At 31.7% G+C, this 15,091-nt stretch overlaps 1 protein-coding gene and 1 long non-coding RNA gene across 8 annotated transcripts in view; one reads left to right on the top strand and one right to left on the bottom strand.

The window, feature by feature from the left end:
- Sema3a (semaphorin 3A) overlaps positions 1–15,091 on the bottom strand; it is a 459,630-nt gene that overhangs the window by 61,235 nt on the left and 383,304 nt on the right. The window lies entirely within an intron of this gene.
- Positions 1–15,091, top strand: part of LOC124991772 (uncharacterized) — a 45,853-nt gene that overhangs the window by 5,314 nt on the left and 25,448 nt on the right. The gene's annotated exons all lie outside the window — the stretch shown is intronic.

Here is a 15,091-nt window from a genome sequence, read left to right as displayed (position 1 = left end):
GCCAGAAAGTTCATCAAATTTTTAGACAGTGTGCTTACTCTGCTTTATTAAATGAGATGAAAAAAATGCATTTAAGTGTGTGTGATTTATTTTTTAAAAGTTTCAGTGCTTAATCAAAGAGCTCAAAAAAAGAAAAAAAAATCAACACTCCAAATAGATACAGTACAGGCATGATTTAAATCTCTTTGAGAAGGAAGAAAACATATGTGTACTTCTTTTCAACTTTCTCAAGTCCAGTCATATCTCACTCATTGACAATACTTAAATAATAACTGGATAAGTTTAAGATGCATCTCATGTAAATTTATGTCTCTCTAAAATAAATGTAATAGCATATTACTTGAATTGATAATGTCCTTATTTGCATTAATACTTTTATTTGGGATTGAATTATTTCTTTATCATGTTGAGAATATTTTGTTCTACTACCAGCTAACATGATTTAAATTGGTCAGAAGAAAACATTCAATTTTATCTTATTTTTTAACATTGAAAGCATGTATTTTATGTTTTAAATATTAAGATAATGAATTGATTTAATAGAGTTCCTATTACAGAATCACCCTTGTAATATTGGAATTGGTTTCATAATATTATTTAGAATTTGAATATTTATATATTCATTTCTAGTTTCTCTTTTTGTTCAATACTGTTATTGTTATATTATAGCACCATATAACTTGAATAACTTAAAAATCTTTTCTATCTTTTCCTATGCTCTAAAACATTTCCTAAAGGTAGTGTACAATTTTCTTGCTTACATATTTTATATATATTTCAAAATTAAGTTTATTAACAGAGTAAAATTGGGATGCAAAACCACTAAGCAACACAAAAGCAAAACAATTTTGAAACACTTTCTTTTTTTATTAAATTTTTAAATTAAATTATTTTTTATTAAATTCTTTGAAAATATAAGTGTATTCCTAATTTCTGCCTTTTTTAAAAACTCAGAATCTATAGGGAACAAAACTAGTATTTGTGAATTCCAGTAGCAGTTTTATTCAGAAAAAAAATAATCATATAATCATAAAACTTCATTGCTAAAAAATTTCCTGAATACACAATCACAAAAATACTTTACTCTGTGAAAATGTAAAGTGGATCTTATGAGGAATGGAGAATGTTTATTTTTGATGTCTGTTCATTTCCTCGGGTATATTAATAGTTCCAGCTCAGTAGTGTGACACGAGCAGGGGAGGTGGTACTATAAGAATGTGGCCTGATTCCCAAAATAAAATATTGGGTTTAGGGACCAGGAAAGATTTAGGTCAATTTTTATTGGGCACAGACCTTGGCAACATTTTAATAACATTAGTATTATTATAGATGAACTTAATTATCCTGATTACAACACTAGAGACATGTTCAGTAGTTCTATCATTCTCTGGCCAGAAAATGTTCTCAAAAATACAGAAAATTCAGAATCTCTTCAAAGAAGAAAAACATGTTTAACTGCGATATAATTAGCAGTTTCTATGGCTTTTGTTCTTAAGAGACAATAATAGTTTTGATTCTTGACGATGTCTAATTATATGGGGAAGGAAATTCAAGCAAGAAAAGGAGACAATTTATAGCATAATTTTCAAAGTAATTTGATTTTGTTGAAAACAATTCTTATTGCACACCCTGTTTAATCTGCAAGAGATAATAATTCAAATTTCACATCAAGTTGCACTCTTTTTTTGTACTTTCCTAATTTTAATATTGAATTAAAGTATTATTATAATTTTGTTTTTGTAAGGTTCTTGTCTGTTTAAACTAGAAAGTTGTTATAATTACAAAATTTAGAGAGTGTTTAATATTGGAATAATGGGTGTGTGTGTGTAATCATACCACATACCTATAATTTGAAATTTTAAGAATGCAACATAAAATTTAATGTTGCAACATAAGATGTATAACTTGTGATTTGATATTTGAAGTTTATTCTGTTTTCTTTTGCACTAAAAATGTACCTCATTTTTCTTTACAGAGAGTTTGGAAAATAAGATATTTAAATGGAAATTTCTGACAAATATACACATTTTATATACTATGTCACTATTATATCACCCAATTTATCATTTAAAATAAAATATTAGTCCTAGTCTAACTTTATTTACTGTTGCTTGAAAATCCATCTTCCCTGTTCAAAGGATACACTTCTATATTTATATTCCCATTTTAAATGAATAGAAGTTAATAATTTGGAGACCAATATTAGAATGCAGAGTTTCAATTAGATCCTAGAATGAGCAAACTGAATCTAAGTAATGACTTCTCTCTCTCTCTCTCTCTCTCTCTCTCTCTTTCTCTCTCTCTCTCTCTCTCTCTCTCTCACACACACACACACACACACACACACACACACACATTTTTGGGTGCTAAAAATTCAGACATAAAATCATTTACTGAGGCACAATGGCATAAAAGCCATTGTATCTCTATGTCTCTTCTTTAATAAAAATAAGATGTCATGTAGCTTGGTAGTTTAGACCTTCTCAAATTTTAATATAGAATCTTAATACAGTACAGATTCTGACTTAGTAGATCTGAATGGTTCCTGAATTTCTGCATTTTGAGCAAACTCCCAAGGGAAGGCAAGTTGCTAATTAGTTCAAGGGTCTCACATTTTGTAGTAAGAGTTTATTCAAGATCAGTTTTCAGTGATTTAAGCTATGTATAAATAACATAATTCTTTGTTTTGTGAACCACTGTAGGATAAAATCCTTTGAATTCAGCAGATCTTTGCTGTTTAATACCTATGTTCCTTTACTTTATCTTTCAATAATCTATGTACAACTTGATAAATGTTTCTTACATGAATGATATTTGTAACTAACAGAAATAAGCAATTTTTAAAAATTTTAAATAGAATGAATATGCTAGAAAAATAATTCAGTGGATATGGGTTTATCTTAGTTTTCACTCCATCACTGGATGCTACTAGTCCTAAATATTAGTACTTGCAGTTTCCCATTTCACAGAGTTTGGAAAGGATGAAGAGATCATATAGGAAGCACCTTGAAGATGACAAAATATTATACTGCTAGTATAAGATTTCTGTTCATCTTTCAATTATTTATGTAGTGATGCAATTTTTTTCAAATAATTTCACTAAATATTACAGTTTTTGAATAAGCAATGCTATAGCACTAACTGTAATATGCCTTCAATTTGGTGGAGGTAATTCACAATTGCTGCTGATATCTATAATCAGTTTATGGTCTTTGTTCAGGGCAAACCCTATATCAACCCTATTTCCTCCTTCTTCCTCTCCTCCTGCTCCTCTTCCTCCTCATTCTCCTCTTTTTCTCCTCTTCCTTTCCCTTTTTCTTCTTCTCCCCCCCTTTCTTCAGTGCTAATATAGAATTGTTTTCATAGATACCTGATCTTCACTAATGAATGTACTTTGTAAACCAAATTAATACTTCCAACTTGATTTGAATAGAAACTAGTTTCTCTCATTCTGCTTTAATAGCACTAAGAAACAGTATCTAATACCTATAACATAGATTAAATTTAAGTTTGGTTTACATTCTAGTGAATCTACTGTTTCTGTATTTGTTCATGAAATAAGTATTAGAAAATATCTAGAACTATTTATCTTTGAGCAATACTCTACTGAGTTTTATATAATTATATATTAAGTAGAATATATTTCTTAGACTATATGACAAGAAATGCAACATATACATTTATTCCAAAGAAAAGTAAATTTTGAAATAATATTCTTCAACATTTTGAGATCATGAAAAATGCAGATTAAATATTATATGTAAATGAAAAAGCAGTTAAAACTGTAACAACAAATGCAATTTATAAATTTGTATGACAAAACCACAGAGAAACTGATAAATGACTACATTTTTTGTTTTTTTAATGAAAGAAAGTAAAGACAAAATAATTATTGGAATGTAAAAATTTCATAGCAAATAATTGTGCTTAGTCTAGTAAGATGGGAAAAGTTACTTTAAGCAATTTGTTTAGAATAGGTTTTTAAGTTTCTATTCTGTCATTGCTTTAAATAATCAAACTAAAACTTAAAATCTTACAACAAAATAAAACCCTTATACACCTAGAAAAATCTTTGCATGAAGAGCCAAGAACGTTGCTAATAATTAATTTGTTATTGTGTGTGAATTTTAAAGCTCAGACTATTTATAATGGTCCAAGTCATCAATTATCAAACTTTTACTGAAGAGAAAATAATGTTGTTTCTAATTCTCCCAATTCCTTGACTATTTCTTTCTAACCACCAAACTCCTTTTCATTTTGTTATTTTTGCTGATTTTCCTTTAGAATTTTCTTATAGTTATAAATAGTTATAAATGTATGTCACTGAAATAACACAATTTTTTAAAAACTATAATCATAATATCTCCAAATAACATAGTTTTTCTGATTCCAACCTTCCATCCTCAAAATTTAAACAGGAAGAATGTTTCCATTTTCTTGTCTTTCTGAACTCTCTTCTATGTATATTCACTAAGAAAGAACTGCATTTATTTAGACAAAAGATAGCTTGTCTCATAATTGCTATATCTTGCTATTATTTACACAAACTATAAAATTTACAGTTTGTGTTTAGTATGAAAGCCTGAAAATCAAATGGAACAAAAAATTAGTATTTCATTAAAAGGGAGATGGATAGCAACTGCTCCCTTACTTTATGAGTTAAATAATGTTTTGAGATATAAAGACATCTTGGAAATATGAGCATATGATCTCATAGATGTGCTAAGGTTTCCAGGGTTTTCCATTTCATAAAAAGTTCTCTAAGTATTATCTTGGAGGCCTGAGATCTCTCTGTTCAGCTCTGCTCCTTACAACAGTCTTGTTAACTAGTGAGTGCTCATTGCTTATAGAAAATAGAAGTTGCCTGGGATAAGATGATGGTAGCTAGCAAACGTGGCTTATTATCAGTGATGCTGGAAGGACTTAGAGCAACAGAGAGAGGAAGGGAGAATAACAGTTTATATACATAATTGTGTTGCGTGATAAACCTCAATTACATACAGATAAAGAGAAACACTGGTTGAGAGGAAAAGAGACTAGACTTGGGGAAAATTGAAAATATCCATTAAAAATAAAGCAGAAAAAAGAATTAAGCAAATGGATAACAGCAATTGAAATGGGTTGTTTAATCTTGTCAAAAAATCTACTTTTAACTTCCATTAGTAATGTAGCTATTTTACCTCTATAATATCATATTACATACCATCTTAATTGTTATTAATGCCATCCATATGGTCAGATATAAAATGACAATCTGAGTATTCTCAGCAATTATTATTTGTTCCAATAACATTTAGAAATGCTCTAAATCTGTGAAAAAATTCTTAAATATGCATCACATCTAACTTATATTACAAATTTCAGGGTTAAACCTTTAAAGAGAAGACTTTATGGTGTAGTTTGTGAATATTTATGTCAAATTGTGATGTTATAAATTTTACTATGTCAAGGTATGTTGTTTATTATAGTTGAGTGATGGCGGCAAAAAATCTAATCAGGATGTTACCATTATGCATTAGAAATTATTCTATTATTTTTTCCTCTTCTCCCTCCCTCCCTTCATTTCTTTGCAGATTCCTTCCAAATAGCTGGATTACCTATTTCTTAAAAACTATTTTTTCCTCTTTATGATTCCTTATGTTTTCCATTCTAGAGAATTTTTAATAGTTCCATATCCTTCAATCAGAATGATGATGACTTACTCAGTTTCTTCAGTTACACTAACGAGTTAGAGGAAGTTTTCTTTTGCTCTTACTATCAGAATGTTCTTTAATGGTGCACTAGTAGCGTCTTTTGCTTGTAAAATATGATCATTTTCAAGAACAAATGACTTGTGAATTCATAAGTAGCTTACAACCAGTATAGATAAATGGAGTTGCAGCACATTCACCAAGGCAAAATGACAAAGTTGACTCACAAATGATAACCTTGATGGAGATTTTGCAAATGTGACATGGCAACTTTACTCTCTGGTGCTTCCTCTTCTGTGTCACCACCAAATGACATCTGTGCCAGGCAGCATCCAAGGGTGGACATGCTGACTGTCCAACACTATATATTTCTATTTCCTTTTGCCATGGTCCCAGCTCCAGATAATCTTTCAATTTGCCTTCTGCCTGTTACTCTCATTCAGGAATTAGGAATGAAATAAAGCAGACTCAGTTAAGGGAAAAAGAATGTAAAATTACTTCAGACTCTGTGAGTCATCAACACATGATATGTCAAGTTTTCTCAAATGTAGTTCGATTATAATGTTATTATATGGGCACTGAGTTTTGATCAAAGTTGCCTCTATTTACCTTGATATCATTTGTGAAGAAAGTGAGATTTCTTTCTTGTGATTTTAAAAGGAAATAAGGAGAAATAACACTTCAGGATTGTCAATTATTGATGCCTTCTTATGGCACTCAGAACTATCCCACTACTTTAATAGTTTCTCTTCAGTCAAAATATTTGATATGGTTACTGTGAGCACTTAATTAATTGATCAAAGATGTTAAGTGACTTTTGATCCATCTTAGGCCTGTAAAATATTCTATTATTTGAATTGTTTTTATGACTAAATTTTCCTTTAATTCATTCAAAATGAGTAAGGTAATTCTCATTGTGATAATCCATGTCTTTCAATTTATATTGAGTTCATTTTTTGATGTATAAGATTTTGTTCCTTCTATAGCATTTGTTTCCATTCATAAATGCATTTTGAAAACATTTGACAAATAAATACTGGTTCTATGAGTATTAAGCAATTAAAGAACAGTTATTAAGTGGATATAAGCCTTGATGTTACTTAATGTTTAGGATCAATGAGATTAAAGTTCACTGAAGTATAAATATAACATTTTATAATGTAAGACTAAAACAGGACTGTGTAATTTAAATCCTATTGTGTGGTAAGCTGAAAAGGCTGTGTGGATCCCAAGGGAAAACCAAGTCTACTGTCACCAATTTCCTGTACACATTCTTATTAGAATTTTATAAATGTACAGATAGAATAGCTCTTTGGTATTGAAGCTCTGACATCTTTTCCTCATTTTTAAATGAGCAAAGAGATTATTTGGATTCATATGAATTTAGACACATTTATAAGCATATTGAAGAGACACATTTTGATGGGTCCCTTATGCAATCAACCTACATTAAATCCAAAATAGTTATAATTTAGCAAATCATCAAGTAAAATAAAACAAACTATACTTATAGTTTTTTTAAATTGCATTATTTTATTTACAAAATTACTATCAATAAATAATTCAGTTTAAAATAATATATTTATTTTGAAACTAATACATTTTTAAATAATCATGATATCATGTGTAATAGTATACAGTCTAAGATGCAAAGTGTATGTATGATTCAAATACTATGGGAAATAGATACATTGCTGAGAGCCAGGGGTAGGAGGCAGGGTCAGAGTAAAGGGGTTTTGATTTTCTCTTGTCTAGTTTCTTAAAGTGACCAAAACATCCTTACCTTGAATACTTTCCTTTTAAGTGCATCTATATATACTTTAATCTGTCTTACTAACATTGTTGAAAAAGCAATTTCAAGACTCTTTTCCTGGGTTGTATTTTACAATTTGTAACTAGTTGGTATGTGAAGTTAAGAACCTTTTCAATGTTCTTTTTTTATCATATATAATTTAGCTGTAAAGATGTCACTAACCTTAGATAAATTCTTTTTCTTTATAGGAAGGTAAAAGAGTAGTAGATCTGTTTTCATCAAAATGAGCAGACACCATTAAGCAAGAAATCCTGTACACACAGCCAGAGTCCAGGGATAGGGCATGGGTCACTATCACTTCATCTGCTGTTGTTTTCCTCAAGCCACTTTCATTGCTTTCCTAGAAATATGTGGCTGCTCCATTGTGAGATTGTGCAGTTTACTACATTTTAAGTGACTCATATATTTAAGTGTTTTTATTGTCCTAATCTGAAATTCTCACATAATATGAAACCAGCTAATATCAACTTGAGGTTATAATTTATTTTTTGTTAATAGTAGTCACTTTTCCAAATGCATTACATGTATTCACTCATCATGATGCTTCTAACAACAAAATGAGGAAGAAACTACTTTTATTTCTGTTTGGGGAAAAGGAGAGCTTGAGCACAGAGAGCTTATGCCAACTGCCTACACTTGCCCACCCACACAGTAGGGCTCCAGAAACTCTACACAGTGGACCACCATCCCATGGGTTACAGTTGTCTCCTCATGAAAAAAAGTTTAAATTGAATTATGGCAGAAGAGATGATTTTTCTGGAATCATAATCACAATTTCTTCCTAACCATTATATCAAAAAAATTTTTAACAAGTATTAACCTAATGGTTTCTTTACTTAAATGGTAAGTATTATACTTACTGGAGCTAAATTAACACAGAAACACATTTACTTGAATTTTAGCCTTAATTACTGTTCATCATGTCATTGTTTCTTCCACTAATTTTGTTAAACACAATAAGATAAGCAATATTTTATGTATTATTTTAATACTAAAGATAAATATTTTATATCTTCCTCAGGTACTACAGATCTCATATAGCAGTAGTTATCAATTGAATAAAACAAAGAAAACAAAATAGTTTGAGAGCAGATTAAAAAAAGGAAGCATGATTGAGATTGGTTCATTGCATTAATTTTCCAAATGTGCATTATGTACTATCATGCAGGTAGTCTACATAGGACAGCACCAACATTGTTGTAACACCTTCAGTATTTCCCACAATGTCAGACACTGTTCTAATTACTCTACGTAGTCTGTCTTATGCATCCCCAGAAAAACCATATGAGCCATTGGTATTAACCTTTTTACACAAACATAAATACACGGTGAATACAAATGAAGTAAATGACTTCCTAAGTCACATAAGAAATTGATGGTGGACCTGGTATACACATTGAAGCAGTTTAACTTCTGGGCCTATGAAGCAGAGTCATAAAAGAGTTTCTTATTTCAAACATCCTGTAGCATGAAGCAGGGTGTTAGGCCATACAAACAAGCTTCTATTCTCAGGATTTGAAGAGGGGAATACTCAAAATCCATTGGGAAAATAGTAAGGTTAAATAAAAGATAACACATTTGAGGACCACTGACTCTACTTGAATCGCTTATGGTAGTGTTTAATATTGGAGAGGTCACTAAGAATTAGATGATAAAGGACTTGATAAGCAATGAAATCTGGATTCAATTTACTTTGAAATGGAGACATAATGATTTTTGAATGGAAAATATTGTGATAGCCATTAGTGCAGTATTTAGAGAAACATCTATCAGTTGTATCCAGAAAGGAAGACACATCTATTTAGTTGCATCTAAAAAGGACAAGTGTATATGGCTTGAAGTACTATGTAATCTTACAAAATTAAGCATAATCAATAACTTTTGAATTAAAATCTATTTAAATCATCAAATACTGCCATCTACAATTCTTTGTCCTAAAGTTGAAGACAAAATTTTTTTAGGTATAATTGTATTAAATAAATTGTGTAAAAATAAATGGCAGAATATTTTTTCTCATGAGTCAACATTTCTCTTTGACTCAGGATTAATTTTATGGGACATCTGAAGTTTATACCTTATACATTAGTGAGGTAAATATAAAAACATTTTATCAACATGAAAAAACAGGTTACTTTATAACTTTTTCATTTCAATATCATCAAGTTACCTTTTGGGAGATTATAATTAATACCTTCCATTTTGAAAGTTTATGAAATTTTCCATTTTAGAAGCATTTATGTCAAGCCTACCTTGAATATTTAATTGAATATTGCAAACCTATCCCTTACACTCAGAATGATTAAAACATAACAAGTGGCATTTTTTCCTCCCTTTGGGTCAAAACTATCCATGTCATTAAAATTCAATGGCATTGCTTCCCGTCATTCAGCTTTATCTGGCTAAAATCCTTTAATTCCCCAGCCCCTGCTGTTGGGGATCTCCAGGCTCATCATACTTAACCTCTGCCTAGGCTTCTCAGAATAGAATTTGTTTCACTTCATTCATAGCTTCAATAGTTGAGCAAGCCACACGCAAGTGCACAGTGGTCTTTTACCCTGAGCACACTAATCTGATTGTTTTTCCACTCTACAAACTCTGGGTCAACAATCAAGCTGCCGCCAGAAACTAATTAATTTGCAAACAGGCTTCTGTTTTCACAGAGGGAAAGCTTTTGAGAGCCATGTCAGGGAGGCCAGTCACACCATGGTTACACGCATTGTCATGGTATCCACTTCTCTGGGTAAATCTCTTGCTTGATGTCAGTGCACACAGGAACCCAGATTACCCAGTCAGCAGTAAATCCCTATTGAGGCCCACTGAGCTCTGAATGTAGTGACTCTGGAAGAGGAAATTGGTATAGACAGGCTCTGTATTCATTAAACTGATGGTGAGACAAGAGAGAGAAAAATGTTAAAAACAAGAGGGAAAAGGAGCTGGCTTCACTTTAAAGAATTTCCCAAGCAATTCTCTCATCTTTATGTTTTGATCAATTTTAATTTAAAAAGTAGGCCTATCTTAAGTAAATATAAGACTTATGTTTATTTCTCCTCTCACCATTTAATTCTTAAATAAGTGTTGAGACCAATATGCCACATCTGAGAATGATACTTTTTAGTTTATCAATCAAAAATATTAAATGGTATATCATAACAATTTTATTCAGAGACATTTTTGTAGAGGCATGAAAAGATCAGCTTTCAAGCATATTTCTTCTAACAGGTTAATTTTTACTCCAAGGCTTTATTCACTATTCCTCATTTATGCAATGTAATTTCAAATAAAACAGGTTAAAAGTGATGTTTCCTAGACAAAAGTGACCAGAAAAAGTAGGTCCTTGAAAAGGAGATCAAGTGACAGTATACTTTGGTGACTATTAGCTCTTTATGGAAAATACAGGCATACTTAATGATTTTACTAACCATTTAGAGGACAGAATAATTTCATGGTACATATTTATTTATTGAAAAGATTTTACTCTGATGGGGAGTGCATTCTTTATTAGGATGAAAATTCTACGTAATAGATTTCGTGAGAAAACACAATGATGACTGCTAAGTTGGTAATATAGATATAAATACTTATTTTAAAGTATTGCCTTTTCATGTTTTAGCACAATTTCAGGAAAAAGTAACTGCAAATATTTCCTTTTTGTTTTTGGTGGTGGTGGTACTGGGGATTCTAGGCAAACTACTACCTCCACTCCCAGCCCAATATCGTCACTTTTATTTGTGAGATTTTATATACTGATACTCCAGAATGGACAATAATGAGTACAGTCGGAACTCAGATGTAATTAAAAGTTAAAAATACTACATCCTTGGTATTTCATTCATAATCTTCAAAGACCCAAAGAGCCCTTGTTGTTTCTATTTTAACTGAATCATTGCTCAACTTCTGTAAGATTTATCTACTCATATAACCATAAAGCAAGGTTTTCAGAGGGCTTTTTCTCCAAATATCAGAAAAATCTTACTAATTTACTTAAGCTAGAGAAATGACATCATTAAAAAGTCTGACATGAAAAACTGGATGATATATTTCACTTATTAAAGAACAATAAGTACCTTCCAACTTGGTTGAATTAAAATAGCTTATTAAAAGAGTTGTACGAGTGATTTGAGATTGGTATCTGATACCACATAATATTAATTTGTACACTCACAGTTTATCTGCAGTCATGTTTTTTGGTTCTATTTTTCTAAAAACAAATTTTGTGGAGAAATTTGAATCTTAAGAGAACATGCAATATCCTAGTACGTGACCACAGAGGAAATGGTGCTGATTCCTGTGAGGGCAGACCATCATGTATGAATGTTACAAGGGAGAGGAAGTAGAACCCTGGCTCACATACCATTCCAATTACAGAAAAAAACAAGTGGGTTGGTCTATCCACAGGCATGATCCTTTTAGGAAATTCCATTAAAAGAAAACAGGTCTTCCTGAAACAAGTGGGAAGGCCTCACACTCCGGGCACTGTAATTAGTTCTGTTTGTGTTCACCAGGCCTTAGCTCTCTCAGGCATCCATGTGGTTTCATATATTAGGCCCAACTCTGTCTGCCCTTTCACCCTGACTCAACTATAATCACTCACAGAATGAGTCTGACAAAGCTTCCCAAGCATGCTTTACCCAGTGGAAGAGGAATAAAGGATATAGAGATAATTAACATTTATGAAGTGCTTACTAAATGCCAAGCAGTTGCTCAGTCCTTTTTTTATGTTGTCATGTGGTCATGTTTTTTTAAAAAATGATCATGGAATGTAGGTAGTATTATCTTTTCCTTACATAAAGGGCCAAAGTTAAGAGGAAACTTTCTCACTTTAAAGACATAGTCATTCTTTCAAATTATATGGCATCCCAACATTATTCCAAGATAAACAATATTGGAAAACAGTCTTCATCAAGTCAAAAAATAAATGAGGACTAGTCCTTCATCTCCTCTAATGAATGGGCAATGAGCTCAGTAATTACAGTAGTATTTGCAGACTTAATGTTAAGCAATTCTATCAGCAGCATAAATTTATTTGCTTATATTGTTTATTTTACTATGACATACACAAAAAATTACTTTATTCCAAATTAATAGCAAGCTGAAATTGTAACTGAAGTTAAAAATCATATTATATTAAAAGCATGCATTTATATAGCACAAGAAAAACACAGTGAATTTTGGTATATCATGTCAAACTAACACACTAGTACATTTTGTGAAATCAAAAGTTGTTCTAACCACTTGTGAACCTAAAACAGGGTTTAGTGTACATGATGAGGATTTTAAAAATGCTATTATATATTAATATGTAAGAAATAGATTATTCATCTCTTTTAAATGTCTTTAATTCCTTCCCATTTCTTCCTGTTAAAACTGAAGTGAAACTTTATTGGTTTTGTTTTAAAAACGCTAAATAAATAGTAATTATGAAAGTGGTAAAATTCCACTATTAAAAAATTAAGATATGTCAGGCTCCAATTCTAGATGATTTGGGGGGGCGTTGTTTGTTTAGTTTAGTTGAGTTTTTTTCTCTCTTAAGCAGGAAAAAAAATTAAGAGCCATCTAAAATAGATGAACTAATTCTTCCAAAAGAGTTGAACCTATTTCAGAAAAGTTTAAAGTAAAGCATATGCCAAAATTAATTTAATAGCTCCAAAGACCCCTGGAAAAAATATCTTACAAGGCAATTTATTCCTTCTGGCAACACAGATGATTGTGTAGTCTGTGCTGATTCCTCAAAGCTCATTTATTTTATGCATGAGTGTGTAAACACTGTGTTTCCAATTTCATTCTGAGATGGTATTCGATTTCTCAAGGCCCTCGGTTCCATCTCACAGCAGCCTGGTTTCTGCACCCTGTCACATGGAACCTCTGTGCTAATTTGGAGAAATCAGTTCTCACGTTTAGTGCTGAGAGACTGATAACTGAATTCTCAAATGAACTACACATTTTCAGAGATGAAGTACAGAACTGCGGACAATGACTGTGTTTTCCCACAGTGTAAATTCTTCAGACTCAGCTGTCAACATGCAAGCGTGCAGCATAAAAGCAGCTTTAACTTGATGACTTTTTTTCCTCCAAGGCCATAAAAATGAAATGGATACTACACTCTGCTTTATGCTATTCCATCTTCTAATGAGATTTTGTTTCTCATGGACAGTGAAAGCCTGTACACCCCTTAGAGTCCTTAGCAGATCAAAGTCACCTTCTTGTGAATAAAAAACAAACATTCTTCCTTTCACACAAATATTTCCGTTTGAGAATAGACCAGATATTTTTTTGGTTTTTTTTTCCTGACTCATTTTGTCTCCACACACATTCCAGGTTTAATAATTGATGGTAGATATTCCACAATTGTCCTCTGGCTCTGCTCCAAGGAGGAGGGATTTGGCTACATACCCAAAGGCTACCACAGTGTTGGTACTCAGTCAGGAATGGTCTTAGGCATCATCTGCATTTAAAACAACAAAACAACAGTGTGGAACCGAAGCCATGTATAGAGGAAACAGGAGCAATAAGGGAATCTACTATAAGAGACCATGGAGAACGGGCTAGTTAGCAGTGCTGTAGGAGAGGTTGTCTAAATGGAGATTGATAAAAAGTTAGACAAGGTCATAGTGACCTTTGGAGGAAGAGTGGCTCAGGGATAGACTATTAGATGAAATTCATATTGAAAGTGACTGAAGGAAGTGAAAATATTGAGAAAATAAATCCTAACCAGGCTGTATGAACATAAACACGTAGGGACATTGTGGCATACCCTGATTAAAAGAAGGGTTTTCCCATGAGATAGGGGTGCAAGATTTCAGATCATTGGAAGAATATAGTGACAAAAAAGAGATGAGAACAAAAGAAATTTATTGGGTTAATTTATGAAGAATACCAATACAATTATGAGCAAAGGCAGAAGAGACAGATGAGGAATCTAAGAGTCATATCTTTGTCCCTAATGCATGAAAAATAACAGGACAATCAGAAACATTGCCACAGGAGGAAAGAGATGCTGACTGAGGTAAATTGAGGTCTGATTTATGTTTTGAATATTCACTTTGAAGCACAGGATAAATCAGAACAAAGATTGTCACACACAACTCATGGTCCTCTGAAGTATCGCTGAGGTGTAGAGGCCAACTTGTGGTTTTTCTATAACAGATCAATGAAGGACAAAAGTGACAAAATAAATTTGGGGGTTCCCAGAAGTAAGGGCAGGGAAAACAAGTGTGGCTGACATTCCCACTACATAGAAGCATATATAAGGACCATTTAGTTAAAAACCTGAATGAAAACATTTATTTATTTCAAGCATATGCATATACACATTTTGCTATGTTAAACTAAGGTAAAAAAATTAAGGAGTAATTAACAACAACAAAAAATCTACTTGTTCAAGTAATTAAGACTGTGTCTAAAGTTCAGATTCCTGTTACAAATCATTGACTATTGGGTTAGATACTATATTGATCTAAATTTTCTCACCTATAAAATGTGAGAGGGAATCTTTGGGAGGATTAGAGGTGAAATCATGTGAAATAATGATATGAAACTCCTTTGAAATTTTGAAAACAGTGTCAGTATAATGTTATTAGCACTGAAAAAA

This window comes from Sciurus carolinensis, chromosome 8, assembly GCF_902686445.1.
Source record: "Sciurus carolinensis chromosome 8, mSciCar1.2, whole genome shotgun sequence".
Taxonomy (NCBI): domain Eukaryota; kingdom Metazoa; phylum Chordata; class Mammalia; order Rodentia; family Sciuridae; genus Sciurus; species Sciurus carolinensis.
The sequence above is the reverse complement of the archived record's forward strand: the minus strand, read 5'-3'. Positions and strand labels throughout refer to the sequence as shown.